This window comes from Oncorhynchus kisutch, linkage group LG9 (genome assembly GCF_002021735.2).
Source record: "Oncorhynchus kisutch isolate 150728-3 linkage group LG9, Okis_V2, whole genome shotgun sequence".
NCBI classification, from domain to species: Eukaryota; Metazoa; Chordata; class Actinopteri; order Salmoniformes; family Salmonidae; genus Oncorhynchus; species Oncorhynchus kisutch.
Window position 1 is genome coordinate 10,557,761 of NC_034182.2, and position 18,680 is coordinate 10,576,440.

Below are 18,680 nucleotides of genomic sequence, written 5' to 3' on the forward strand. Positions count from 1 at the left end.
AAACATCAGCTATCTGAGCAGCTAACCGATCGCTGCAGCTGTACATAGTCTATTGGTAAATAGCCCACCCTTTTTCACCTACCTCATCCCCATACTGTTTTTATTTATTTACTTTTCTGCTCTTTTGCACACCAATATCTCTACCTGTACATGACCATCTGATCATTCATCACTCCAGTGTTAATCTGCAAAATTGTAATTAATTTCCTACCTCCTCATGCCTTTTGCACACATTGTATATAGACTCCCCCTTTGTTTTCTACTGTGTTATTGACTTGTTAATTGTTTACTCCATGTGTAACTCTTTGTTGTCTGCTCACACTGCTATGCTTTATCTTGGCCAGGTCGCAGTTGCAAATGAGAACTTGTTCTCAACTAGCCTACCTGGTTAAATAAAGGTTAAATAAAAAATAAAAATAAAAAAATCTATCTCAGTGACACACATCTATCTCGCTGACACACATCTCTCACTATACATACATCTATCTCACTATACATACATCTATCTCACTGACACACATCTATCTCACTGTGACACACATCTATCTCACTGACACACATCTATCTCACTGTGACACACATCTATCTCACTGACACACATCTATCTCACTGTGACACACATCTATCTCACTGACACACATCTATCTCACTGTGACACACATCTATCTCACTATACATACATCTATCTCACTGTGACACACATCTATCTCACTGTGACACACCTATCTCACTGTGACACACATCTATCTCACTGTGACACACATCTATCTCATTATACATACATCTATCTCACTGTGACACACATCTATCTCACTGACACACATCTATCTCACTGTGACACACATCTATCTCACTGTGACACACATCTATCTCACTATACATACATCTATCTCACTGTGACACACATCTATCTCACTGACACACATCTATCTCACTGTGACACACATCTATGTCACTATACACACATCTATCTCACTATACATACATCTATCTCACTGTGACACACATCTATCTCACTGACACACATCTATCTCACTATACATACATCTATCTCACTGTGACACACATCTATCTCACTGTGACACACATCTATCTCACTATACATACAATTCAATTCAATTCAAGGGGCTTTATTGGCATGGGAAACGTGTTAACATTGCCAAAGCAAGTGAGGTAGATAATATACAAAAGTGAAATAAACAATAAAAATTAACAGTAAACATTACACATACAGAAGTTTCAAAACAATAAAGACATTACAAATGTCATATTATATAAATATATATACAGTGTTGTACAAATAGTTAGAGTACACAAGGGAAAATAAATAAGCATAAATATGGGTTGTATTTACAATGGTGTTTGTTCTTCACTGGTTGCCCTTTTCTTGTGGCAACAGGTCACAAATCGTACTGCTGTGATGGCACACTGTGGAATTTCCCCCAGTAGATATGGGAGTTTATCAAAATTGGATTTGTTTTCGAATTCTTTGTGGATCTGTGTAATCTGAGGGAAATATGTATCTCTAATATGGTCATACATTGGACAGGAGGTTAGGAAGTGCAGCTCAGTTTCCACCTCATTTTGTGGGCAGTGTGCACATAGCCTGTCTTCTCTTGAGAGCCAGGTCTGCCTACGGCGGCCTTTCTAAATAGCAAGGCTATGCTCACTAAGTCTGTACATAGTCAAAGCTTTCCTTAAGTTTGGGTCAGTCACAGTGGACAGGTACTCTGCCACTGTGTACTCTCTGTTTAGGGCCAAATAGCATTCTAGTTTGCTCTGTTTTTTTCTTAATTCCTTCCAATGTGTCAAGTAATTATCTTTTTGTTTTCTCATGATTTGGTTGGGTCTAATTGTGCTGCTATCCTGGGGCTCTGTGGGGTGTGTTTGTGTTTGTGAACAGAGCCCCAGAACCAGCTTGCTTAGGGGACTCTTCTCCAGGTTCATCTCTCTGTAGGTGATGGCTTTGTTATGGAAGGTTTGGGAATCGCTTCCTTTTAGGTGGTTGTAGAATTTAAAAGCTCTTTTCACTATGACACACATCTATTTCACTGTGACACACATCTATCTCACTGACACACATCTATCTCACTGCGACACACATCTATCTCACTGTGACACACATCTATCCCACTGTGACATACATCTTTCTCACTGTGACACACATCTATCTCACTGTGACATACATCTTTCTCACTGTGACACACATCTATCTCACTGTGACACACATCTATCCCACTGTGACATACATCTTTCTCACTGTGACACACATCTATCCCACTGTGACATACATCTTTCTCACTGTGACACACATCTATCTCACTGTGACACACATCTATCCCACTGTGACATACATCTTTCTCACTGTGACACACATCTATCTCACTGACACACATCTATCTCACTGTGACACACATCTATCTCACTGTGACATACATCTTTCTCACTGTGACACACATCTATCCCACTGTGACATACATCTTTCTCACTGTGACACACATCTATCTCACTGTGACACACATCTATCTCACTGTGATATATATCTCAACGAACAAAGTGACTAGTAAAGATTCAGTGTTCAGTCCCTTGTCAGAGGAAAGGACTTCCACCCCCCCCCCCCCCCGCTCCTAACATTTTACACATTTTTCCATCTATTATGTGTGTTCATGGGATATCTGAGTGACTCAAACATTACAACAACATAAATGGGCTGAAAACCCCAGAGTGTTAGCTGACATTGGCTAGTTGATCTGGACATTTCTGACAAGTTATAAATAGCTCTGCAATGACTGACAGGACAAGAGGAAACTGCTAATGCACTACCCAATTTAGGAATTGCACCTTATGCGTTCTACTATTAGAACTTCAAAGAGTAAGTTGAAAGTTGAAAGCCAGACTGATTTCCTTAAAAAAAATACTGCTGGCCTAAATTATTACTTACCTCACTCAGTGTCACCACTCAAGTCACTGTTTCTGTGAAAGCAACACACCCTATTAGAAATAGCAACGTCACAAAGTCCAGGACAAGATATGAAGGATGGATACGTTGCTGTGTATCCAATCTTGACGCAGTATAGGCTGTGTCTCAATAACAGATTGTTGGACATTTTACATCATGGTTTTCTGTAAAGACCGTTACCTTATGTGCTATGTTGCAGAGCCAAGTATTATAACTGACAGATATGTTAGATGTACCATGTACTGAATGACACATCTAACTTTTACATAAGAGAGCAATGACAATGACAACTCAAATATGCCCTTCGTTTGATGTTGTGAGTGGGCCTGAACAGAGAGGGAGATGAGAGAGAAAATAGAGAAGAGGAAGACAAATTAGAGAAGGAGAGGAGTGGAACAGAAGAGAAGAGGAATGTGCCAAGTTTGTATATTGCCCTTGAGGGTGAGTTCAGCCCAGTGTGTGTGTGTGTGTGTGTGTGTGTGTGTGTGTGTGTGTGTGTGTGTGTGTGTGTGTGTGTGTGTGTGTGTGTGTGTGTGTGTGTGTGTGTGTGTGTGTGTGTGTGTGTGTGTGTGTGTGTGTGTGTGTGTGTGTTTTATAGGAAAGTGGGTGTCAGGTATGTCTCTGCACCACTCCAACACTGCTGTTCTGTTCTGTTCGCCAGGATAACAAATCTCTCCCTCCAGCAGCTCTGCTAACCTCCTCAGCTCTACTAATAACATTTAGACATGTTAAGCTCGTAAATTAGCGAATCTGGACCGCAGAGATATTATTTATGCTTGTCTCTCGTCTTGAAAGAGTCAGCTTGATGGGCAAATTGTGTTTTAATTCTTGGAGGGAGAGGTTTTTTCTGCGCCTCAGCGTGGTGTGAGATTAATCCCCTGACAACCTTTGCAACGCACTTCAAATTGCTCCCAAATGTCACAGCGGAGATTTCACACACTGCAGAGGGTGGAAACTGAACTGGGGAGGGAGGGAGTACAAAGCAAGGCCACATCCAATGCACGAGTTGGCCCTCCTTGTCACACAAACACATTTGCGTGCTTTAAAACTCGGGTGCACACACACGTAAGTTCACAACGCGGTCGGGCACGCACACACACACACACACACACACACACATATGCGTGAATTTGAATTCTTCTGTACTTATGATACAAACTCAAAGCGCAAAACACTCACCCGCTGTTGTTGTGTTTTTATATGAGTTTTTATTTATGTTCGTTTTATTTGAAAGTCAGTTTAGGTGCAGTTAGTTTTCAGATCCAATTGACTAGTTTTATGAAGCATGTTAATTTTGTTTTTATGTTAATTCGTTTCCGTTTTAGTTTTAGTGGTAGGGACAGAAAGTAGCCCATTGGATGAGAAAGCCAGAGGTCCCTCCCCTCTGCCCTTCTCCATTGGGTTTTGAGAAGGACACGAGGAGAGATGATGCGAAGAGCATGTCATTAAGATCGTGCCTATGTGTGGGAGGCTAGGAGCCATTTATGTGTTGTATGGTTGCTGTGTTTTTGGGGGTTGTCTCTTCTTGCCAGTGTGGGGCCGTAATGCATGAGGTAATGGTTCAGGTCGTAGGTTAGGTTAGGTTTATTTGGTATTGGTATTTATTAGGATCCCGATCAGCTACTCTTCCTGGGGTCCACATGAAACACGACATAATACAGAATAGTATTAGTCCAGGACTGAAATACATATATTTAAAATGTCACACACAGCCTACATATCAGCACATACACACAATATCTAGGTATAGTACATAGTACAGTGAAAATTACAATATATATATACAATATATATTAAAATGGCTGTGCCTCTCTCTGAAGGTAGACTCAGCTAGATGACATAGATGCGCTAAGTGAACAGTAGCAGTGGGTCAACTTCCACAACAACCAGGAGTGTTCAAGTGTGAGGCGAAACCTCTCTGCTGTTGTGGTCCTGTAGCTGCCACGTTGTGGGCAGAGTGAAGCACATGCGCAGATATTCTGTGTGACTGTCTCAATTGGCGCGTTCGAGCGGATAATTTTTGTCAGATGGTCACCGCCTTTCAAAGTGTGTTGAATTCTGGGAATAAATTGCAAGTTTCTGCAGTTGTCAACCAATCTTGTTTGACCAACGTGAACGTGAGCAAAGACATGACTGAAACAGCAACCAATTTGCCAAGACTTATATGTACAGTGGATATATACACAAAAATGTGATATTTGAGGCACTCTCCCCCTTAATGATTGTACAGTGTACACACATAATATTATATTATGATTTTATTTTGTGAGTGTGTGATATAGGGGTTAGATACATGTTAATTTCGACATTATAAAGTTCATATTTTATAAACAATGACAACACAGCAATGTTGATCTGAGCCTTGCTGTTGGAAAACCACATTAGTGTTATTTTTCACTGTCTTTTTACTGTTGTTTTTATTTCTTTACTTACCTATTGTTCACCTTATACCTTTTTTGCGCTGTTGGTTTGAGCCTGTAAGTAAGCATTTCAACGTAAGGTCTAAACCTGTTGTATTCAGCGCACGTGACAAATATACTTTGATTTGATTTGGTTTGACTTGCGGCTGTCACAGACTCTTGAAAACAATTGAAAACCCCATTCGATTTTTGACCGCCCAATAAACTGAAACTGGACATAATTCATGAATTTTTATTTTATTTTCGTTTTGGAGTAAAAGATAATAGTTTCATTGTAGTTTTTTGTTTTTCAAATGGGTTTGACTATTATTTTATTTCTGTTTACTAAATAGTTTTTTCATGATTCGTTTTCGTTTTTGTTGCAGTTTTCATTTACTATAATAATACACACGTGCACACGCGCGCACACACACACACCTTGCTTCCTCTTATAGAATCATGCACTCTTTCTCTCTGACACGTTCATGTCAAGAACAATCGTCCCCACAGATAGGAGCAGCAACAGCCTTCGTTGTCACGACACACCAAAGCAACACTGACAGTTTGTCCCCAGAACATTTATAGATCCCTCTCTCTCCAATTCAATTCAATGGGGTTTATTGGCATGGGAAACATATGGGACACATGGGAACATATGGGACACATGGGAAACATATGGGACACATGGGAAACATATGGGACACATGGGAAACATATGGGACACATGGGAAACATATGGGACACATGGGAAACATATGGGACACATGGGAAACATGCCAAAGTAAGTGAAATAGATAATTAACAAAAGTGAAATACTCAATCAAAAATGATGAGTAAACATTACACAAGTTTCAAAGGAATAGACACATTTCAAATGTCATATTATGGTTATGTACTGTGTTATAATGATGTGCAAATAAAATTAATATGATATGGGTTGTATTTACAATGTTCTTCACTGGTTGCCCTTTTCTTGTGGCAACAGGTCATTCATCTTCCTGCTGTGATGGCACACTGAAATGTCTGCTTCCAACTCACACTCTCAAACACATAGATCCCCTGAACGCAGCTCCCTCTCCAGATCCCAATCACCTGAATTCTGATCACCTGTTCACGCACCTGTATATCATTATCACACACTATTTAGTTCAGTTCTTTGCACCCCATCATTGTGAGGTATTGTTTGTTTTGTGACACATGTCTAGTTGGAGCGCTTTTAAAAAATATATTATTTGATTTGATTTAATTATTGATATTAAATTATTAAATTGTTTTTAACGTATTTTAATCCTCCCATGTATGATAGTTTTGGCCTGTCTCACTAACGACACCGGATTTCCTGTTATCAACCTATTGCCTGATCTCCTGGATGATGTTACTAGCCTTTTCCCTGCCTGTACTGTTGCCCTTTTGGATCCCTTGTGTATGACCTGCTGCCTGCCCCTGGACCCAGCTACCTGCCCCTGGACCCAGCTACCTGCCCCTGGACCCAGCTACCTGCCTCCTCCTGTGTATGACCTTCTGCCTGCCCCTGGACCCAGCTACCTGCCCCTGGACCCAGCTACCTGCCTCCTCCTGTGTATGACCTGCTGCCTGCCCCTGGACCCAGCTACCTGCCTCCTCCTGTGTATGACCTTCTGCCTGTCCCTGGACCCAGCTACCTGCCTCCTCCTGTGTATGACCTTCTGCCTGTCCCTGGACCCAGCTACCTGCCTCCTCCTGTGTATGACCTTCTGCCTGCCCCTGGACCCAGCTACCTGCCCCTGGACCCAGCTACCTGCCTCCTCCTGTGTATGACCTTCTGCCTGTCCCTGGACCCAGCTACCTGCCTCCTCCTGTGTATGACCTTCTGCCTGCCCCTGGACCCAGCTACCTGCCTTGAGGTACTTGACTTGACTGCACTTGAAACCAGCTTTCTGTCTCCCATCATGTTCATTACACACACTGGTATTGTTTTGGAATTCTTTGTGGATCTGTGTAATCTGAGGGAAATGTGTATCTCTTATATGGTCATCCATTTGGCAGGAGGTTAGGAAGTACAGCTCAGTTTCCACCTAAATTTGTGCACTTAGCCTGTTTTCTCTTGAGAGCCAGGTCTGCCTACGGCGGCCTCTCTCACTGAGTCTGTACATAGTCAAAGCTTTCCTTAATTTTGGGTCAGTCACAGTGGTTAGGTATTCTGCCACTGTGTACTCTCTGTTTAGGGCCAAATGATTAGCTCTTATATTTTCATACTGTCTCACAAACTCCCCCTCTCTCCCACCCTCACTCTCAATTCAAGGGCTTTATTGGGATGGGAAACAAACTCAGCAAAAAAAGAAATGTCCCTTTTTCAGGACCCTGTTTTTCAAAGATAATTTGTAAAAATCCAAATAACTCCACAGATCTTCATTGTAAAGGGTTTAAACACTGTTTCCCATGCTTGTTCAATGAAACCATTTTTAAATTCTTAATTTGACCTTTATTTAACCAGGTAGGCTAGTTGAGAACAAGTTCTCATTTACAACTGTGACCTGGCCAAGATAAAGCAAAGCAGTGTGACACAAACAACAACACAGAGTTATACATGGAATAAACAAACATACAGTCAACAATACAATAGAAAAAGTCTATATACAGTGTGTGAAAATGAGGTAGGATAAGGGAGGTAAGGCAATAAATAGGCCATAGTTGCGAAATAATTACAATATAGCAATTAAACACTGGAGTAATAGATATGCAGAAGATGAGTGTGCAAGTAGAGATACTGGGGTGCAAAGGAGCAAAATAAAAAAATAACAACAGTATGGGGATGAGGTAGTTGGATGGGCTATTTACAGATGGGCTATTTACAGGTGCAGTGATCTGTGAGCTGCTTTGACAGCTGGTGCTTAAATTTAGTGAGGGAGTTATGAGTCTCCAGCTTCAGTGATTTTGCAGTTCGTTCCAGTCATTGGCAGCAGAGAACTGGAAGGAAAGGCAGCCAAAGGAGGAATTGGCTTTGGGGGTGACTAGTGAAATATACATGTTGGAGCGAGTGCTACGGGTGGGTGCTGCTATGGTGACCGGTGAGCTGAGATAAGGTGGGGCTTTACCTGACAGAGACTTGTAGATGACCTGGAGCCAGTGCGAGGGCCAAGCGAGGGCCAGCCAACGAGAGCGTACAGGTCGCAATGGTGGGTAGTATATGGGGCTTTGGTGACAAAACAGATGGCACTGTGATAGACTGCATCCAATTTGCTGAGTAGAGTGTTGGAGGCTATTTTGTAAATAACATCGCCAAAGTCAAGGATCGGTAGGATAGTCAGTTTTACGAGGGTATGTTTGGCAGCATGAGTGAAGGATGCTTTGTTGCGAAATAGGCAATTCTAGATTTAATTTTGGATTGGAGATGCTTAATGTGACTCTGGAAGGAGAGTTTACAGTCTAACCAGACACCTAGGTATTTGTAGTTGTCCACATATTCTAAGTCAGAACCGTCCAGAGTAGTGATCCTGGGCGGGCGGGGAGGTGTGGGCAGCGATCGGTTGAAGAGCATGCCTTTAGTTTTACTTGTATTTAAGAGCAGTTGGAGGCCACGGAAGGAGAGTTGTATGGCATTGAAGCTCGTCTGGAGGTTAGTTAATACAGTGTCCAAAGAAGTGCCAGAAGTATACAGAATGGTGTCGTCTGCGTAGAGGTGGATCAGAGAATCACCAGCAGCAAGAGCGACATCATTAATGTATACAGGGAAAAGAGTCTGCCCAAGGATTGAACCGTGTGGCACCCCCATAGAGACTTCCAGAGGTCCGGACAACATGCCCTCTGATTTGACACACTGAACTCTGTCTGAGAAGTAGTTGGTGAACCAGGCGAGGCAGTCATTTGAGAAACCAAGGCTGTTGAGTCTGCCAATAAGAATGTGGTGATTGACAGAGTTGAAAGCCTAGGCCAGGTCAATGAATACAGCTGCACAGTATTGTCTCTTATCGATCGCGGTTATGATATCGTTTAGGACCTTGAGCGTGGCTGAGGTGCACCCATTACCAGCTCTGAAACCAGATTGCATAGCGGAGAAGGTAAAGTGGGATTCGAAATGGTCAGTGATCTGTTTGTTAACTTGGCTTTCGAAGACCTTAGTAAGGCAGAGTAGGATAGATATAAGTCTTAAGCAGTTTGGGTCTAGAGTGTCTCTTCCTTAGAAAATGGAGATGACCGCGGCAGCGTTCCAATCTTTGGGGATCTCAAACGATACGAAAGAGACGTTGAACAGGCTAGTAATAGGGGTTGCAACAATTTAGGCGGATAATTTTTAGAAAGAGAGGGTCCAGATTGTCTAGCCTGGATGATTTGTAGGGATCCAGATGTTGTTGTTTTGGAGTTTGTGCTACAGGATGCAAATTTCGTTTTGAAAAAGCTAGCCTTTGCTTTCCTAACTGCCTGTGTATATTGGTTCCTAACTTCCCTGAAAAGTTGCATATCGCGTGGGCTATTCGATGCTAATGCATTACGCCACAGGATGTTGTTGTGCTGGTCAAGGGCAGTCAGGTCTGGAGTGAACCAAGGGCTATATCTGTTCCTGGAACTACATTTTTGGAATGGGGCATGCTTATTTAAGATGGTGAGGAAATCACTTTTAGAGAATAACCAGGCATCCTTTACTGACAGAATGAGGTCAATATCCTTCCAGGATACCCGGGCCAGGGTAGAAAGGCCTGCTCGCTGAAGTGCTTTAGGGAGCGTTTGACAGTGATGAGAGGTGGTCGTTTGACCGCAGACCCATTTTGGACACAGGCAATGAGGCAGTGATCGCTGAGATCCTGGTTGAAGACAGCAGAGGTGTATTTGGAGGGCAGGTTGGTTAGGATGATATCTATGAGGGTGCTCGTGTTTATGGATTTGGGGTTGTACCTGGTAGGTTCATTGATCATTTGTGTAAGATTGAGGGCATCAAGCTTAGATTGTAGGATGGCTGGGGTGTTAAGCATATCCCAGTTTAGGTCACCTAACAGCATGAGCCCTGAAGAAAGATGGGGGGCAATCAATTCACATAGGCTGTCCAGGACACAGCTGGGGGCAGAAGGTGGTCTATAGCAAGCGGCAACGATGAGAGGCTTGTTTCTGCAAAGGTGGATTTTTAAAAGTAGAATCTCAAATTGTTTGGGCACAGACCTGGATAGTAAGACATAATTATTTAGGCTATCTCTGCAGTAGATTGCAATTCCGCCCCCTTTGGCAGTTCTGTCAGAAAATGTTATAGTTTGGGATGAAATTTTCAGGGTTTTTGGTGGTCTTCCTATGCCAGGATTCAGACACGGCTAGGACATTCGGGTTGGCAGAGTGTGCTAAAGCAGTGAATAAAACAAACTTAATGAACATGCACCTGTAGAACGGTCGTTAAGACACTAACAGCTTACAGATGGTAGGCAATTAAGGTCACAGTTATGAAAACTTAGGACACTAAAGAGGCCTTCCTAGTGACTGAAAAACATACTAAATACAGATGCCCAGGGTCCCTGCTCATCTGCGTGAACGTACCTAAGCATGCTGCAAGGAGGAAGTAGGACTGCAGATGTGGCCAGGGCAATAAATTGCAATGTCCGCACTGTGAGACGCCTAAGACAGCGCTACAGGGAGACAGGACGGACAGCTGATCATTGTCGCAGTGGCAGACCACGTGTAACAACACCTGCACAGGATCGGTACATCCGAACATCACACCTGCGGGAAAGGTACAGGATGGCAACAACAACTGCCCGAGTTACACCAGGAACGCACAATTTGTGCTCAGACTGTCCGCAATAGAGAGGCTGGACTGAGGGCTTGTAGGCCTGTTGTAAGGCAGGTAGTTGGTGAACCAGGTCCTCACCAGACATCACCGGCAACAACGTCGCCTATGGGCACAAACCCACCGTCGCTGGACCAGACAGGACTGGCAAAAAGTGCTCCTCACTGACGAGTCACAGTTTTGTCTCACAAGGGGTGATGGTCGGATTTGTGTTTATATTCGAAGGAATGAGCTTTACACCGAGGCCTGTACTCTGCAGCGGGATCTATTTGGATGTGGAGGGTCCGTCATGGTCTGGGGAGGTGTGTCACAGCATCATCGGACTGAGCTTGTTGTCACTGCAGGCAATCTCAACGCTGTGCGTTACAGGGAAGACATCCTCCTCCCTCATATGGTACCCTTCCTGCAGGCTCATCCTGACATGCCCCTCCCGCATGACAATGTCACCAGCCATACTGCTCGTTATGTGCATGATTTCCATTTCTGTTTGTCACATGTCTGTGGAACTTGTTCAGTTTATGTCTCAGTTGTTGAATCTTGTTATGTTCATACAAATATTACACATGTTAAGTTGGCTGAAAATAAGCGCAGTTGACAGTGAGAGGACATTTATTTTTTTTGCTGAGTTTATGTTAACATTGCCAAAGCAAGTGAAGTAGATAATAAACAAAAGTGAACAATAAACAATACAAATTATCAGTAAACATTACTCACAGAAGTTCCAATAAAACAAAGACATTTCTAATGTCATATTATGTCTATATATAGTGTTGTAACGATGTGCAAATAGTTAAAGTACAAAGGGGGAAATAAATAAACATAAATATGGGTTGTATTTACAATGGTATTTGTTTTTCACTAGTTGCCCTTTTCTTGTGGCAACAGGTCACATATCTTGCTGCTGTGATGTCACACTGTGGTATTTCACCCAGTAGATATGGGAGTTTATCCAAATTGGGATTGTTTTCGAATTCTTTGTGGACCTGTGTAATCTGAGGGAAAAATTTGTCTCTCTCTCTCACACTCCCCCCCCCCCCCCCCCCCCCCCCTCCCTCCTTGATTTCTTTCTAGCTCTGGGTGAAACAGACAGTTTTGCCAGGCTTGTTAAGGAGACATATAAGGTTGAGGAGGTCTCTACTCTCAAAGCCCAGAGCTGAACATCTAAGACCCCCCCCCCCTCCCCTGCTGTCCCTCTATAACCCATGTTGAAACAGCCTTGTCGGAACGCTTGCCTCCGGAGCCGAAAGGAAGCCCTCCCTTCCCCTCACCCTCCTCACCCCCTGTGGGCCGTGGGTAGACAGGTTGTTGTGTGACGTGTCTTGGACCCTACCCAGAACCCCTTGCAGCCTGTGGATCAGTATCCAGGGACACGCCCCTCTCAGTGACCCGCGGAGCTGCAGACATTCCAACTGTCAACACGCATCCTCTCCTCTGTTTCTCCCCGTTCCTTGGTTTGTCTGGTTTGTTGGTTTATTCCTCCTAGTAATCTGTGGAGCCACAGCTGGGAGCGATGGATGGAGAGAAGAGGAGAGGAGGATGAGAGGAAAGTAGTAATTAGATTGTAAATGCTTCCTGATATTGGAGGACTTCAAAGGGTAAAAACATAAATGATGGGTGAGTGTGTATGTGTGCATGTATGTGTGTGTGCCTGGTCTGTGTGTGTGGTTTGCATTATCATTAACAAAGGGGCACTGACTCCTCTCTCTCAGCCAGCTTGATGCACTAAAACAACGTTCATGAGTACATTTCATATCACGATGTTAAGAGTTCAGAACAAAATAGACTGAAAAACTGAAAACAATGAGCAGTAATGTGTGTAAAATGAGTGGTAGAGAGTGCTGGTATATCCCCAGCTCCTACTGCCATCTGACCACAGCAATCAAACACAAAATGACATGTTGACTATTTCAATGGAACAAGTCATTTCTGATAATTACTGTTATTTGCAATAGTCCCAAAACACACCAATTACTGCTGAATGTCTGGTGCATTTTGATACATTATGTCTGTCTGAGCAGCCAGACAGACGGATGAGAATGAAACATAATAAGTAAAACATTCTGACAATTTCTTGTGGATCTGAACTATAAATGGTTCCACTCGAACAATAGCCCAACAAACTTTACATTATATTATATTTTTTGACAAAGGTTCTATCTCGACAGTATTCAATTATTTTCTTAAGCACCATAAGGGAATTTTTACAAACACTGTTTCACAGGACTTATACAACTACCAGAGGCCTCTGTGTACTCATATGTTGTAGTCCCAAACTCTCCATATCCTCTTCGGTATAGTTAACCCCTGATCCCAAACGAATGGCCCCAGATATTACCCCCCCCCCCCTTCCGCCTCCCTCCTCTGTTCAACATGTCCTAACTCAAATTTGACATGCACTCACTGCGTGTTCATTGTGATATTCACATTTGGAAATGTTTTAATGAAAAATGTTGAGAGCAGAAGAGAGAGACGTCATTAGAGCGGAATATGGTAATCCATAAGCTGGTGAGATAACACGCAGAGAGAGAGATGCTCTTCCTTCCTACCATGCTAACTGGTGTGCTCAGAATGACCCCAGCTCATAATACGGTGTCTGTCTGTCTGTCTGTCTGTCTGTCTGTCTGTCTGTCTGTCTGTCTGTCTGTCTGTCTGTCTGTCTGTCTGTCTGTCTGTCTGTCTGTCTGTCTGTCTGTCTGTCTGTCTGTCTGTCTGTCTGTCTGTCTGTCTGTCTGTCTGTCTGTCTGCATACACGCACAAAGGACACTTCTTTACTCCTCTGCTCCAACTCTTGTTCTCCAAGCACACAGGTGCAAATCAACCTCCATAAGGATTTTTTTTAAATTTACTGAAGAGAAAGTTCCTTGCCTGCATGTTCTATCTTCACTGTTCTTTTCCGCATTTTTTTTTTGTTGGGGGGGGGGGGGGGGGTGCGTATGTTGTAAACACTTAAATACATTAAAATATTTAATATAAAATATAATTTAAAAATCATGTATTGGCTACGGTGCAGAAGGGACGCATTCCAGCAGATGTATTCTAGTCCATAACAGGCCTATGTGTGTGTTGTGGTCAGTCTTCTCCAGCTTCCCTCTGCCCTCGTAAAGGCTCTAACCACAGGAAGACCACTGGGCCAGTCTGCAGTCCAACCATCAAACCACAAGTCTACCCAAACACACTCTCAGGCACACACAAACATCTGTGTAACCAGACCTTCCCGAACGCTGAAATGCCGAACACATGTCGTTTAACAATTACACAATCCTATCCTACTATACCTCCTTAGCGTCACAGGAGTTAAAGGCCTAAATCCCTACACCAAATACAGGAACGCTCAGCATAATCCTGGGAACATCAGTTTAAATCCAGAATATCCCACATACTCTAGCTATTACACCCAGACCCTGGCCTCTCATCCCCCCACCAGATCCATCAAAGAGATGTACTAATGTGTGGTCTATGAATTCATGTTAACACAGGCCATTAGCCCCTAACACACCTAGATGTATTTTTTTTCGACAGACCAGGAAATCCCTCTAACCTCTCTATCTGTAACCAGCTGTCACTAACATACGTTTTAACCAACAATCCCCTTTCAGTCGCTGAGTACTATGGAGAGAGGTCACGAATGCAAATAAAGCCAGAGCAAGCTAGACTAGAATGGACTGGATTTTTACTGGGAAGATTAGCGGTGAAAATCCTATATTTCAAGTTATTTCCAAAGAATAGGTGAAAAAGAAGGATTCGTGTGAGAGATTAAGTGAACAGACATATTGTCAGAAGTGGATTGATGTGTTTCTAACACAGTAGGTCTGGATCGTGATAACGGAGGCAAAGGAAGGATACTAAAAGGAGAAGATGACAAATATCTGAGAGCGCTTTGCCTTCCCTTTAACCTCTTAGGTCCTTTATAACTAGATAAGGACGAATCAAATCAAGTTAATCTAAACAGCAGTTCAAAGGCAACCGCCAGGAGTCAGACGGACGGCCAGGGGTCACACTGGTTGTGGCGTGCGGCACAAGCACACCAACAACACAGAAATGGCTCACGTCTTCAAGCAAAAAAAAGAAAGAGGGTGTAGGGTGACCAGGGGAACAAATTAAAGATGAACACTGGACTGGAGCATTCCCCCCTGAGAAATGCAAACAACCGTCTTTCTGTCTGGCTCTGTGACTCCCCAGCAGGGTGTCAGTTTCCTGGCCTGAAGGGGTCAGCGGTGGGCTGCTGGCAGTCATTGCGGCTCTGGAGGGGATGTTTCGCGGGGCATCCTGTGGCTAGTCTGGCATGGAGAGAATATTAAAGAGGCTTCGAATACACACAGCCCTGCCAGGCCTATCACACATTACACTGCAGACACTGTCACCTAGAGAGCCAGACAAACTCTGCAAGCTCACACATTGTATTCACTGCCTCCCAGATAATTTCTACTCATCCCAATTTCCCTCACCCCCTTCACCCACTCACCTACTCACCGTCCCCTTCACCCCTCTCCCCCTCACAATAGGCAATGTACTGGGATCTGAAACCTTACCTCACATTTCTTTATGTCCTCCACCCCCCCATCCCCTCACCCCTTCAGACCACCACTGCCCTCCCCCTCTGTCTCAGTCCAATGGGTGATGCCGTGTCCTCTCCGAGGGGTTCTGTTTATTTGTGTTGGAGTCTGGTTTACAGCTTGTGACTGACCCCACCTATTTTCTCACAAGTCATCTTCACAGCAGGGCTGCTTAACAGCTACTCTCCCAATTAACATAGCATTAACATAATATTAGCATGTGTGCATTCTGGTGTTGATGAAGAGAAAATAACCGTTTTTTAGAAAAGTGATTTTATTAAATGAAATAGCGAGAATCGCCTACGGACATTATTGTCTCTTTCTAAATACGGATTATTCGACTGTACACAAAATCAGACCTGCTGGTGTTGACTGATAGTTTTTGGTAGAGTTGTACGGCTCTACAAAATAATGCAATAGTGTTCAGTAGGCGTATCAGAATGAATTGCCTGTTTCCGGAACTGGATCAGATACATGTTCACCAACAACTACAACAGTTCCAGATAGCCAGACTGTCTGTCAATTAAACACAAAACATCCCATGCTTTCATCTATGATCATCGTATTGATGCAGCCATTCAATCTAATGCAGAGTGGAAGACAGAGGTCAATCGGGGTACTCCTTTTACAGACAGAGAGGACAAGGAGGGGGATCTTCTCAGAGGTAGACAGGGGGAGAAGGGAGAAGGAGCTGAGTTGGGGCAAATTGAGACAGACAGACAGAGAGCGAGAGAGTGGGGGGGGGGGGGGGGGGGGGGTTCCATGTGAATGAAAGGAAAGGGAGAGAGACAGTGAGTGGTGAAAACTAAAGTAGGCCAGCTGTTGATGATGAAGTCGTTGAATGTTTAATGTGAGTAGTGAACGTGTGAGAGGTGGGTAAGAGGAAAGACGTGTCAGCAGTACTGATTGGAGATCAGCCCGCGGGGCCTTACTGCTGTACTGGGTACCATGCCTGTCCCTCAGCACACACACGCCACTCAGACCTGCTGTCATGCTAGGACATCACATCTCAGACAGACCTGGCCAGTTGACAACACAGCTTTGTGATTCGTCTGATTTGTGTTCGTGATGCTGTGCAGAGTCAATGGTTTCCAAGGCAAAATTAACATGTGACAGTCAGAAATTCAACGTTTCTTGACCTGCAGTACAGGCATCTGGTATGAAATGAGCATGTACAGAGGTACAGTAGGCCCATGCACTCTCTCTTTTGGACTGTCTTTTTCCACATAGAAACGTAGCCAAACATTCTCTCAGTATGGCCTGTATTCAGTAGTTGTCTGTGGGCCTGTGTGTTTGGCCTATGTCTGTGTTAGTTGTGTTTAGCTGTGTCTGTGGGCCTGTGTTTGCCTGTGCTTGTCTGTGTTAGCTGTCTGTGGGCCTGTGTTTGCCTGTGCTTGTCTGTGTTAGCTGTCTGTGGGCCTGTGTTTGCCTGTGCTTGTCTGTGTTAGCTGTCTGTGGGCCTGTGTTTGGCTGTGCTTGTCTGTATTAGCTGTCTGTGGGCCTGTGTTTGCCTGTGCTTGTCTGTGTTAGCTGTCTGTGGGCTTGTGTTTGCCTGTGCTTGTCTGTGTTAGCTGTCTGTGGGCCTGTGTTTGCCTGTGCTTGTCTGTTAGCTGTCTGTGGGCCTGTGTTTGCCTGTGCTTGTCTGTGTTAGCTGTCTGTGGGCCTGCCAATTTTGGTTTTTGCCCGAGCTGAATGAAATCATCAACGTTAGTTATTGGAATCACCGGTGTAGTGCTATGGTGAAAACCAAAACGTGCACAGACACAGTATCTCTGCGTCTCTGGGCCTGCCTGTGTCGGTGTATTTAGCTGTGTCTGTGGGCCTGTGCGTTTGGCCCGGGCTACTGTGCTGCACTCAGCTACTGCTCTCTCTTCACTAATCCCTCCTCCTCATGAATACATTAACGCAGCGCGTCTTAAACTCAGCTTAGCTGCCGGCTCAGCACCACATCACATCCTATTACCTACTTTAAATCATTCATGTGACATCGTTTTCACTCAATTTCAGAAACACCCACGGACGGTTCAAATCTGCACATTTCACCGAGCTGTCGCAGCAGCGACCCTCTCTAAATGAACATTTGTCGTTGCGTACACAATCACACACACAATCAGGCTTACACACACACACACACACACATACACACACACACACACACACACACACACACACACACACACACACACACACACACACACACACACACACACACACACACACACACACACACACACACACACACACACACACACACACACACACACACACACACACACACACACACACGCTACTACTCAAGCACACAGACACAGTTCTCCACATCTGAAAATAGCTTTTTCATCGTAATGTTGGAAGAGAAACTCTAGTTGTAAAAGCAATAAGATCAGAGAGAATAACTGATAGTGTCATTTTAAAGAACCGCCAATATTCAGTAAAACAAAGAAGTGCTTACTGTATGTAAATATTATGTGCCTACTGGAATAATTATTATCCTTTTGTCTATACAGATAGTTCGGTTAAAATAGCCAGTGGATAGCTTTCAAATTAAAATAAAACTCAATTTATTTCCTACAGAACAGCTTAAAGGTGTACTTTACTGTGTTGCTGACAATAATAAATGAAAAACCTCTCCTCTCCTAAACTATTCACATATAAACCCTTTCTCAGGCTCTCCTCCAGGCTAGAAATCTAAAATTCAGATTGCCCCCAAACAACAACCACTCCTTTACTTAGGAATTCTCAATTTGCCCCAACACAGCTCTTAATTGCGTTGAAAGGTTTTGTAATGCTTCGTTAATTGGCAAAGTAATTAGCAAAGCCACCTAAAATCAACTCTGTGCATGAAACTGTTTTTATGTCTGACTGTTCGGTGAAGTACACAGAGTGATTGTGAGACAATATGGGCATGTATGTGGGACAGCTTTTTAGCATTTAATAGAGAGTGACAGTCCTTGTTTAACCCTTTAAAGAGAACGCTTCAACTTCCCTTAAACCCCACATGAATCTGAACGACACAAGTAATA